General features: G+C 45.8%; 2 protein-coding genes across 3 annotated transcripts in view; one reads left to right on the top strand and one right to left on the bottom strand.

The window, feature by feature from the left end:
• LOC105703912 (delta-sarcoglycan) overlaps positions 1 to 300 on the bottom strand; it is a 126398-nt gene extending 126098 nt beyond the window's left edge. Inside the window, exon 1 of the mRNA XM_012432697.1 lies at positions 51 to 300. The gene's annotated coding sequence lies outside the window, so the exon portion shown is untranslated. The remainder of the gene's footprint in view (positions 1 to 50) is intronic.
• Positions 301 to 790: 490 nt separating this feature from the next.
• Positions 791 to 12483, top strand: part of LOC105703913 — an 80410-nt gene continuing 68717 nt past the window's right edge. Inside the window, exons 1-4 of one of the 2 annotated variants that reach the window (XM_012432698.1) lie at positions 791 to 943; positions 1131 to 1331; positions 2094 to 2212; positions 2760 to 2934. The gene's annotated coding sequence lies outside the window, so the exon portion shown is untranslated. The remainder of the gene's footprint in view (positions 944 to 1130; positions 1332 to 2093; positions 2213 to 2759; positions 2935 to 12483) is intronic. The other variant, XM_012432699.1, reaches the window with a different exon arrangement.

The following is a 12483-nucleotide window of genomic DNA, read 5'->3' on the forward strand; positions in this document are numbered from 1 at the left end:
ACATTTCTCGGCATCAAATGGGAACTCTATTAAGAAGTTGACATACCTACCTTGCTCGCTGCTTCGCCGCGGCGTTTCGGCGCACGTAAGTGAAACCTCGATTCACAGACCGACGACAAGTAAAAGCAAACGGGGTGAACGACAAACCTAATCATCCGAGTTTCACATTCGGTTTAATTTTCCCTCCTTCCGCGCGTACGCTCACCGGGAAGCATTTCGCCCGGCGACATAACCTCTCCATTCTCCGGGGCGGCCGCGCTCGGGTCGTCAAACTTCGGCGCAGTCACCGCGGGAAAAAGCGAGAAATTCGGGCTATACGGTTTCTCCCTGCACGCTCGGTTGCCTCGAAAGGATGACAACGCGGTTCCCATGAATCCCGTAGTAGCTCCCGGTGAGTACGGTATACATCCGCCCCGCAGCCCGTGTCCAAATAATCGTCGAATTAGCGGGGACGCCGCGAAATCGGAACAATGGGTTCCGCCGGCGCGCCCCCTCGCTCGCCCGGGGAGAATAGAAAAATATGTAACTTGTTGACACGGTGATCCCGCGGGGCAGGAATGCGATTATGCAGTCAAATGAGATTGTGGCATATGCATGAGCCACCTCCCCTCCGCCGGCGGCCCCGCTCCTCGCGTCCGTCCTTCTCCTCGACCGTAACCCGCTTCGCGACCGACCGACCGACCGCCGCGCCGCCCCGCGGGCGCTCGCGACACTCCGAGGTGTCGTTACCGCGCCGAGTCGAGGCGCCCCTCCGAGCCGGAACTTCGGGAGCTCGGCCGACCGACCGCTGGATTTAACCCCGGGCCCGCCTCCCGACGTGTCCCGGAGAGATCCGTTTACGACCGGGACTTAACTGGGTTCGGTATCGACGAATTCGGAACTCTTTCCCCGCTGCGCCGGAAAGCCTCGGAATGGGAGCTCACGCGGACGTGGAATTACGGAGGTAAGATATATGCACTCTTAAGAGGATATGAAAAAGTCAGCCTGTATATATATCAGAAGTCAAATCGTTGCGGAAAGTATTTCCCGAATTGGGTGTACCGATTCGTTTCAAATTTTACCGCGTGGATATGGAGCTTCTAAAGTAGATCCTAAAACTCATGAAATTTCGTTCTTCATCCAAAATTTAGTTCCAGCCGAACGCCACAGATGGCGACGTTGGTTCGTCAAAATATAGCCAGTCATACATTCATGGGATTTCGATAGTGGTATATCGATCTTTTTATCATTACTTTACCGAAATTACATGGAACGGTATGAAATGGTCCACGCAGCATTTTCTACTCTTTGGACGTGACAATTTCTAATCAGCGAACGAACATCAAGCCGCCGTAAGTGCATTATAAATATTATTTTTCAAGTTATCAAAAAATAACGTACTTTTGTAAGAAATAGTAGCTGGTTCGTAATAATGCTCGTGAATGAAATTGAAAATGGTCCACGCAGCATTTTACACTCTTTAGACGTAACAATATATAATTAGCGAATGAACATTAAGCCACCGTAGGAGCGTTATAAATATTATTTTTCGAGTTATCGAAATATAACGTAAACTTTTGTAAGCAATAGTAGCTGGTTTGTAATAGTGCTCGTGAATGAAATTGAAAATGGTCCACGCAGCACTTTCCCCTCTTCAGATGTGACAATATCAAATTAGCGAATGAACATTAAGTCACCATAGGAGCATTATAAATATTATTTTTCAAGTTATCAAAAAATAACGCAAACTTTTTTAAGCAATAGTAGCTGGTTCGTAAAAAGTGCTCGTGAATGAAATTGAAAATGGTCCACGCAGCACTTTCCCCTCTTCAGATGTGACAATATCAAATTAGCGAATGAACATTAAGTCACCATAGGAGCATTATAAATATTATTTTTCAAGTTATCAAAAAATAATGTAAACTTTTGTAAGCAATAGTAGCTGGTTCGTAAAAAGTGCTCGTGAATGAAATTGAAAATGGTCCACGCAGCACTTTCCCCTCTTTAGTCGTAACAATATCTAATTAGCGAATGAACATTAAGCCACCATAGGAGCATTATAAATATTATTTTTCAAGTTATCAAAAAATAACGCAAACTTTTTTAAGCAATAGTAGCTGGTTCGTAATAGTGCTCGTGAATGAAATCGAGAATGGTCCACGCAGCATTTCCACTCTTTAGATGTGACAATATCTAATCAGCGAATGAACATTAAGCCGCCGTAGGAGTACAGGTGCGTACTGCCAAGCTTTTATCGGGCCAGTAGTTTATCACGTACCCCCGAGACTGAAAATCCGAAAGTAAATCATCCCCTCCGCTTCACAACTATACCTCCTCCCGGAGTTTCTCTCCGCCACCAGACGAACGCAAAGTAACGCAATAATTCTTACATTTACCGTTTCTTCCCTTCTTTTTCGCGATCCATAATCCTATCTTATCCCATCCATAACATTTTGACGACTTTTCTCATACACCACGAGACGTTGAGACTCGAGAGAAATGGAAACTCGCTTTCCGAATGGACGAAACACCTATGTAATATTTTACACTCCAAGTCTTTTCCTTTTAATTAATATTGGAACGTAATTAAATTCAGCGCGCAAATTAAAGTGCCTGATAAAAATATCGTAGAGCGTTACGGCAGAAAGAAAAACAAACGGTCCACTTTCCAATTAAAGCATCCTTCATTTGTCTTCAACAATCGGGGCTCATCCACTCTTCTTATTAATCGATACCCATATTCGATTCCACCCGTAACGAATGTTCCAATGAATTTTCAGAAACTGTATAACGTGCCAGAATTGGAGCGAAAATGGACGTTTTGGTGTCGAGTCGGAGCGTTACTTATGCGGAGCATGAAAATTGGAGCAGTTGTTCGGGCAGCGATCGATAATCGAATGGGCCTGGTCGAGAATCGAAGGAAGGAAGGGATTACTCGAGAACGTTGCGGAGGAGGTAAGCGACCATTATTTGTACTGTTATTAGGTCATTATCGGAGGATGCCATAAAGGCCAATACATAAGCAGTTTACATCGAAGGACTGCTGTTTCAGATTCCATTTGTTCCGCTTGTCACCCTATGACGTATATCCCATCCACCCCGACAAGTTCCACCCCATCTCTATGGGTTACCTGCCACCCCTTTGTGAATGCTTCCACGTATAAATATGTATACGTGGAGGGCATGTCCACAGTGCCGGCGCATATGTAGATTTACTCGCGGTACCTATTCAATGAAACACGCTTCGATTTTAACCACCTATTGTGGCCGCCGACAGATTGAACCAGAAATCAAGTCAAGGTGGTCCGACCGGCCCAAATTTCTGTCAAATGTTACCGTGTCCTTCTTCAAATGCAAACGTAGACAATCATTTACATCGCGCAACATTATGCACTTACTTCCCGCTCGAATGAATCTGCATAAGAAATTGATAGATTCGGTGGTGGATGGGATTCGGCGGTCCCATCTAAATAAGAACAAATCCAAAAGGTCAATTCAACATTCAGCATTGTATTTGTTGTAGGCATGTATTTTAGATCGCATCAATTTGCCTACTGAAATTTGATCTATTTGATCTATTTGATCAATTTGAACTATGAAATCACGCTCCGTTTTCAATGAAAAAAAATGCATTTCAGTTATGAGAAGAAATTCTTGAATTTCCCTTATGACAACTGCATATGACCCCTGAAGCGAGTTTAAACGAATCCACCCCAAAATCTCGACTCAAGAGATTACAATTTAGCCTAGAATTGCGGAAGGATTAGCAAACTTGTATCCGCAACCTCCTTAGACTACGGAAGTCCCGGTCTCCGTGGGCTAATCGAGTGTAGGTGTCGCGTAACATTGTACAAACTCGATCGAGGTTTCAGGGTGGCGCTTCGCCTTCGCATCCCTCATAACATAAACAAGGGTAGCTCCCGTCTCCGCCCTCTCCCTCGTTCCGCGAAAGGGGTGTCAGGGAATATTTGGGGAACCCCGGCAGAGAGTCCCTAACCTCGGGCAAACATCGTTAACTAACCTTGGCCAAGCTGGAATCCGTCGTTCCTTTGGCCTCGCCCGGGGCCGCACCTTGCAGAGTACCGAAAAAATGGAATATTACAGAATCAGATAGGAAAATATTGAAAATACTTTTACCAACAATTGCAAGAGAATGCTGGCTTGTCCCGGGGCTAACCCGTTTTTTTAGCAAAAATTTAGTTGCAGCTAAACGTTACGGATAGCGACGTTGGTCCTAAACAATCGTAATGAATTCATAGGATTTCGACAGTTGTACGTCGATCTCTTTATCATTACTTTACCGAAATGACATTTATCGACCTCGATTAAATGTCTCAGCGCCCTTCATATCATCTTAATTAACTAATTTCCAATGATCTCTATTTGTGCCTTAACTCTTGTAGATATCCCCCTTTGCGTTACCGTTTTATTCTGAGGTCTCCTTCGTCTCTCTCGCGTATCAGGGGGTAGCTACGTGGCGGCCACGTAGCTAATTATCCCCAAGAGCTCACGCCCCTGAAGATGATCTATTCGCGGCTAGGGTGAATTTCCGAGAGTGCGAGGTATCGGGCTCGCCCCGAGCTAGAGAACGGGCAACGATGGCTTCTGCAAGAGGAAGAGGAGTGGGGCAGACCGGGCGACCCGTGCTTCTCACGGAATGCAAATGAGAGGGAACGAACGGACGCGAGGGCGAAGGAAAAGGAGAGGGCGAGGAGGCAGAAGGGGGTGGAAAGATGCAGAAAGGGCGACTGATTCTCGAGAGTTAGCCTCCCTTCCGCGACAGGGTAAGGGACCGACGAGAAGGTGGGGGAATGAGAGATGTAAGGTAATTAAGGCGAACGTGCGCCACCTTGTGGGAGATTTAAATGCTCGTAACTTTTTATGATTTACATTCCTTTCATTTAGTCGCACGTTCCTCTCGGATAGACCCTCTCCCCGCCTTCCACCCTGGGCACCCAGCGGCACCCCTGCTCTGCTCTTATCGAACCGGCCTGTCCCTTATCTCCCTTGCTTCGAGATCTCAAGATTGCCGGGGAGACTTTGCCAAATGGCCAGGAACTTAATACAGTACTTTAATACTGGACCTTATGATTTACTCCCGTCTCTTTATCAGCTTCAGGACCGCGGGGATAAGAAATTAGTAAATCTCTACCTACCCTGGGACGTTATTTGGACCGAAGCACTTTATCGCGGAGACATAAAAAGCGCATTCGTCCTTTTTATGACTCAAACGACTACCGAATGCTAAATCATTTAAGACCTGACGTTTAAGGCGACCTCGGCTACCTTGTGAACAATTGCAGCTATGATTACAACGAATTATCGTTGGACGTAAATAACAAAAACCCTTTGTTTTATCAAGGGTTTATCTGGAACTAAATTGTATGAATTTTTTTAACGGTGCACTAGCGTCGAGCCGCGCGCAATCCGCGCAAATTGGAAAAATCTGCCTCTGCAATCCTTCATCCCCTCCACGGTGGTGCACGGACGTGCATCGGGGATGCATATTTTAATGACGGATGCATTCAGAGGGAGATCGGCAAGACGGCGGGACCCGCAAATCAATCGAGAATGCACCACTGACCGCCATATCGCCGGCTTTTCCAATTTCCACGTGGTTTCGTGCACCCCGAAAGGCATGGGTTTTGATTCCTTTTTTGTTTTACCCTCCAATCGATCAACCGGCAATCAAGCCGAGCCAATTGCTCGGCGGAGTAAAGCGATCCTTCCTGCGATTAATATCGGCACGCGATAAACCGTGGGCTATTCACGCGCTTTAGACTTTTGGAAAAACGGCTCGTGGAAGCGGACCAAGGGATCCGGAAAAAAGTGTTGATGAAATGACGCCGATGAAAGGGAAATCGATGCCGGGAATGGTTACACGAGAGGCAGGAATTCAAGGTGTTTGATGTCCATTGGGTGTATCGTTCTACAGGGTAATGAAACTTGTGAAAACAATTAACTGCTTCAAATTGAGTGGAGTGGGACCTCAGGGATTGTTTAACAAATGACGTTTATTCCGGGGTCAAGCACGGAATGTTACGCTTTTTCGGATTTATTGTTAGGTCTTGTCGATTCTGGAAACGATGAATTCTTTTCATATGCTCTGGCCACGGGTTTGATATTTAGAATAACTCTTCTTTTCCTTTTATTAACTGTGTTTCGTATACGCAATTGATGTCAGATATTTCGTAGGAAGGAAATATCACTGGCAGACATTTCGTGCCCTTTAAGGGGATGCGGAAGTGGCATCCGAAAGGTCAGTCGTTCATGAAACTTTTCTACGAACTGAGTGTACCGAATCGTTTCGAACTTTAAAGCTGCATTTGAAACCCTTGAAAGGGATTTTACCTTCATTTATAGTTCATTGCATAAATGTTTAATTAATCCAATGAACAAGGACGTGTCCACATCGGAGGTTTAGTTTTTTTTTTAAATGTCATTTGCAATATCAACGCGCGCGCCGAGATTGCGAAGATTTTGGGAATAGCCGGAATTCGTTCAGTTTGCTCGGAATTCAAGACGCGATCGGGTAAATGATCTCGTGAGCTTTCGTCCGTGAGTCCAGATATAACTTCTGAGATGAGCTACGAGAATTGAGGACCACTTCGTGGGGTCCTTGAAGAACCTGCCGGTCTGCTCCTACATTAAGATATGAAGAGAAGTGGGTTAATTATACGGGCTGATTCAGGATTATTGGATTTCCTTTTGTCGGTGCCCCCTTCACGGCATATTAAACCAAGAATCTGTTTTAAATTATTTCACTGAATGGATTAATTCCGTTTAATGATTTACTAAAAAATTTCTAATATTGTCAAAGTATTGAGTATCGCGGTGTCATCATGTACCCCTCACAACATGGACATCATGGCGAGGAAAAATCGGAAAATGGAGAAATAAGTGCACGATTTATTCAGTGATGCTTGATCGTTATTATAGCGAATACCTTTAAATTCATTTCTAGTGAATAGCGTAATGACTTTATTTCGACATACAATTGAATGGCTCAAGTCATTCGTGGAGCTATATCTAGCAAGGAATTTTATGATAAATATTTATTCCATTGTCCCACTGTAGCTTTATACTGTACTTAACATGTGATTTTTAACTCTATATCCCATAGTAAAATTAACGCGATTTCGGAACCATTCTCTTGTTGGGTATCATTGTAAACGTTGACATCTAATTAATATATCCATTACCAAATCGTAAACGGATCCGAAATAATAGCTTGAGCCAATGCGTAAAATCAATCCATACCCCTTTAAATAATCCCCGCGGGGACAATAAATACACGCCCTGCACATTTTCGTTACTATCTCTAAGTAAACATACCAACATGTCCAAGGGTTTAATTAAACGGCTAATTAGTTCAGTGGACTTCCGTGTGTCATTTGAAGCGGTACCATAACGAGCTCGTTCCGTTAAATAACACGTACATAAGAATGCCTCGGGAAGCAAACATCAAAAAACAAGTACAACCACGCCACGGTAGGAGCGGCGTCGTTAACGGGGTGCAGCCCCGAAAAGGAGGGTGCTTATCACAAGGGGGTCCAGGGTGATTAGTAGCCGTTTGTCCGCCTCGTTCGCGCGACGTAATCGGTCTCCCTCTTAATAATATCCAGGAATTTCCGGAATAAGAACGGCCGTCGTGTTCCTGACAGCCTCCTCGTCCGACGGCGACGTCGTCGTCGACGGCGCAGGACCCGCGACCGGGTGGCACGGGGTTGGCAACAGGGCGGAAGGGTGAAGGATCGAGAGAGAGCCAAAGAGAAGAAAAAGCCTGGGTAATCCCGAGCGGGGTGTCGCTTTTTCGAAATTTATTACGTCGGGCAGCGCCTCCGCATTGGCAGTCGCCGCGGCGTGATAGCGCTGATTCATCGATATCGTAAATAGAAGTTTAATTAATTCCGCCGCTCGGTCGGGCCGTCGGCATGACCGCGGGAAAGACGAGGGCGGATTACTTGACGGGAGGGGGGGAGTTAAGGAAGTCCAGGGTTGGGGCTTGCTTCCGTAATATACCGGCGAGGAAGTAAGCCGGCGTATGTACATGCGCCCCGTTACACGGTCTAGCCGGGTCAGCAGACCCCGAAGACGACGACGAAGAGCCCCTTCGGTAAGAACTCTACCCCGACCTATCCCACCGGTCCCGCTTCCTCGGGGCTCGCTCTTACACCCTCCTAGGTACGGCAGATTATTAAGCTCGCATTATTACCGGGCACACCGCCGTGAACACGTGATTTAGGGGCCCCGGATTCGATGACTCCACTAAGAAGACCTTAATCTCGGGAAGGCCTTTGCCGGTGTTGCCCCGCGGCCTCCGGCCGTCCGATGTGGTTGCGCGTTGAAGCTCTGCCCCGCTTTGTCGGCAAAGCAACTGTTCGTCTTCGCTTCGTTAGCGGAAACACCCTGATAATAAATCGGCCGGCCAGCGGGATAACCGCGAGGCGAATGAGGGACCTTTGGCATAGCGCTGCGTAAGGTGATGTCAAAGCGACGAGAAGAGATCTCATATATGAAACATTTCTCCAAACTAAACGTACCGAATCGTTTCAAACTTGACAATGTGAACGTCGAAGCTGTAAAGAAGGTCCTGACCCCCATAAAATATTAATCCTTTAAAAATTTGTTTACGGATGTTTTCAGAATCTCCATATTCACGATGTAAAGTACCGCGGTTTGTATATAAAATATGTAAAGCTAAGCGCATTTCCACCCCTTTTCTCGGAATCTCTCGAGATCTTCCCAGGAGAAACCTTCCCGCGGAGCTAGAAGGGCGTCGACGACGTCGCCGTTAATTTCGCCCTTGCCGCGGGTGATAACGGTCGGGGATAACACATTTAGCGCCAATCGCACCCCCTGAACGTAATGAATAATCGTACATCCTCGCGCCGGTAGCGCCGGTATTGCGGCGTTTGCAGGCAAACGACGTCCGAAGAAGTTTAAATTTTCATTAGGGATGCCCCAGTGCCACGAGGGTTGACTCGGGCGTTGTAGCGCCGCGGGAAGACAACGGGGGTAGTTTGGCCGAAGTCTCCCGTTAAGGGCACGGCGCAATTTAACAAGTTCATCCGCGCAAGCCCCAAGTTAGATTGTGCAGTTGTGCGCCGTCGGCCGATATTGTTCCTTCGGATAAATGGTTTATTGCGGAATTAAAGTGGCCTCGTTTTCCCCCTGGTTTATTTCCCGCTCGAGATCGATCCGGCCCATTTCCGATTGATATCTTCCGGATACTATCCTTATTTATTATCCAATGCTCTTAAGGCGTCGCGATTCGGTAACGACGTTCCTCGAACATCCGGATATCCGATTGGCCCTTGCACCGATTGCGATATCTTCGCTTCGATAAGACCCTGATTTCGGGGGCGGAAGTAATTGAGATTTCACATCGGCGGGGAAGGGGGTGCGATTCCGGAGTATCGATAAGTCCTTTGGTAGAGCATGGTAGCTTCGGATTTGTGGTTACTTTTCAAATCAAATTAATTTCATTAACATTGTACTAGAAAATAGGCTTAATGAACATTTAAGGCCAAGTTAAAAATGTCAAGTTAAGCGTCAAACTGAAAGAAACCGATTTTAATTATGCTCACCTTCTCGTACATGAATAAAAATACAATACACGTGAAGTTAACGCTAATTTATGGCCTTTTTAATACAGGATACGTCAGCTTGTAACATATGTAGCAGAAATTACGAAAGCAATCGAAGTACTCATAGGAATGTACATATAAGCACATTAAATTAACATGTTCATGATTGCGTGATCACCGTATTTTGAATTATTCAACAGATCGGCGTAATCTCCGCGTGATCACGGTTTCGAGAAAGTTAGTTTACGTGCCAATTAATAATCCTCCCTTCGGCAGCTTCAATTATTAACTCGTAACAAAATGATTATCTATGACTGTGCAAACAGCTGTCAAAAATAATATATAATAATCGATACCGTATGTGCACACAAGTTTACGCGGAACACAATTGTCTAATTTGGGAAATACAGTATCGATTAGGTACGATCACCTATTTATACTTTAAAAAATTATGCATAATAATTTATGCGTCATGCTTTCCAAGTACGGTATGATTTACTTGATCGATGTGTACGCGATTGAACACAAAATTAACTCCGCCTTATTTCTGTAGTAATACGTAACAATGGAGATCCAATTCGGGTAGCCAAATTCCGTCCAATTCGAGGTCGTGGGTCTACACTGTTAAAAAAAAATATAATAATTTTATAACACTTTTGTTGGAACTTTCATTCAGATATGACATACTAATTTTATATTCCCCGATAAACCAGTGGCGGGTTAGTTGGATCGGTAATTTCCCCTTATCTAGACTTTCCACCAATAAGGCGAAACTTCGCTTATGGTTCCGGAACGATTCCGACGTCTCGTGTCGGTGGTAACAAATCTTCGCAGCATCCAAACTTCGGAATTGTGCTCTCAAGAGAGATAGCGCACTTGACGTCTCTTTGATATAAACATAAGTACCGGTGAACGTGGGAGCATTTACGTTTTCTGATACCCTCGCGTTAGGAATTAGACACTGATAACATATTCAATACGCACGAGAGCAAATTCATGCTCCAGGGAGTTCACATCCGGCGCTTCTCTACAGCATCGAGGCAAAGTGCAGTAAGTGCATTTGGAATTTCGGATATGGAACTTGGATAATGCACGAACGGTCTAAACGTTCCGCAAAGAAGGCACTGCGTAATCCAACGCGGAGTGCCGCGAGTCTGTTATGAAGTGTGGAACAACTTAATTTAAACAATGGGGCGAAATAACGTAATGGCTCCCGGGGATGGAATTGTCTCCTCCGACGGTGTTTCCGAATTTACGGGTACGCGGGAAACTTGTGGGATCGTAATCCTGGATCAATGTTCCGGGAGAATGTACTCATCTCTGCTGCATATTAATTCATGCTTCGTACCTTATGCCCGATAAATGTATATAAAAGATATAAACATATAAATAATTTAAAGGAAGAAACCATAACCAGAATGATCTAATAGGGAAAGAAAACATGCTACTATATTACGTTCACAATTGTTGAACGCTTCTCTTCTCACCCGTTTTGCCTTTGTCCCCTTGTGAATATTTCCTTCGTTGGTATCTATATGTCACACTTTCGCATCCCCTTAATTCATCGAGCCAAGTCGAAGCATTAATTCCGACCCAAAGGCGCCTCGACGACTCGCTCGATCCCCATAGGCGAAGACGCCGAGACGTTTGCGAACAGTTCTACCCGCTCGACACGCGTTTCTCGACGCGTCGCGTGACTCGGTGCAAGCTTGGGCGGTCTAATAGCGAGAACGCTTATCCTGGGAGTATAGGTATCGCCCGAGATTCGGGATATCGCGTCCCCGAGTCGAGTTGGGCACCGAGTTGGGACACGAGAGCCCAACTTCCCTCCGAGTCTTGTCTCGTCACGCGGGGATACGGATATGCCGGCCACCCCGCCGGTCTACACCCCCGAGATGTAAGATGTCTGTCCCAAGGACAATGGGCACATTAGGGATGCTCGGTGAACGCGGTTCGCCGTTATCGATTAACTTAAAGCCCGGCCGCGACCACCGAGCGCCTCGCGGATGGTCCCCGCACTCATTTGTTCCTGTAACGAGTCGTTATTGTTCCGCCGGGAACAATGGCCGAACGATAAAAGGCTTAAGGCCCCTTTTTACCTCCTTTTCTTTTTACTTCTTTTACCTGGAACCACTTTTTTCACTCCCCAAGTGGAACGATTAACGGCTCGAAAGCCGCACTTTTTTACCCCCGTCTATCCGGCCGCAAAGCAAACGGCGCCAGCCGCTTCCTGTACACCGACGAGTGAAATTCCGACGACGCGAGGCGGCCAATTTGGCGTCTCTCGGCAGACAAAGGTGTTTCCTCGGAAGGAAATTGGGTAATTAGCCACCGTGTGCGGTGGTACCTCGGTATGTCTGGTCAAGTCTCTTAAATGTCAGGAGTCTTCGAAGGCTTTCAGACTGTTTTCAAATGGATATGCTGCTATCCGCGTTATCATTTGCTGGGGCAAGTCAAATTAGGATCCAGGGTAACTAGGATCTCATAACCCACGGGGATATCCTTCATGGTCCATCGCTTATTAATTCCAGGGTGGATAAAAATTTCGAATCAGTATGTGCAAAATACTGGATATCGCGTCGATACTTTGAACCGTTTCTTTCTATAAAAATATTAATACTTGATATACCAATACTTCTGAATTCTTAATCGAAATGGTTTGATGAACGATTGATCCCTCGGATCCACTTTCATATCACATTATCATATGTTTGCGATCATGCCAGAATATGGAGTCAATCAGATGAACGGTGTAGAACATTCAAGCGTGTTAAACTGCAGTTGTAAAAGCTCGCTATGAACGGTATTCCGTATTTAAAACCATTCCGAGAAACTAGGGCTATATCTGTAGGGCTGATAAAGCGTCAACTGCACGAGGCTTGACGACGCCTAACGACGTCTGACGGCGCCTGGC

The sequence above is a fragment of the Orussus abietinus genome, unplaced genomic scaffold (assembly GCF_000612105.2).
Source record: "Orussus abietinus isolate OABI.00-Male unplaced genomic scaffold, Oabi_2.0 scaffold32, whole genome shotgun sequence".
Lineage (NCBI taxonomy): Eukaryota > Metazoa > Arthropoda > Insecta > Hymenoptera > Orussidae > Orussus > Orussus abietinus.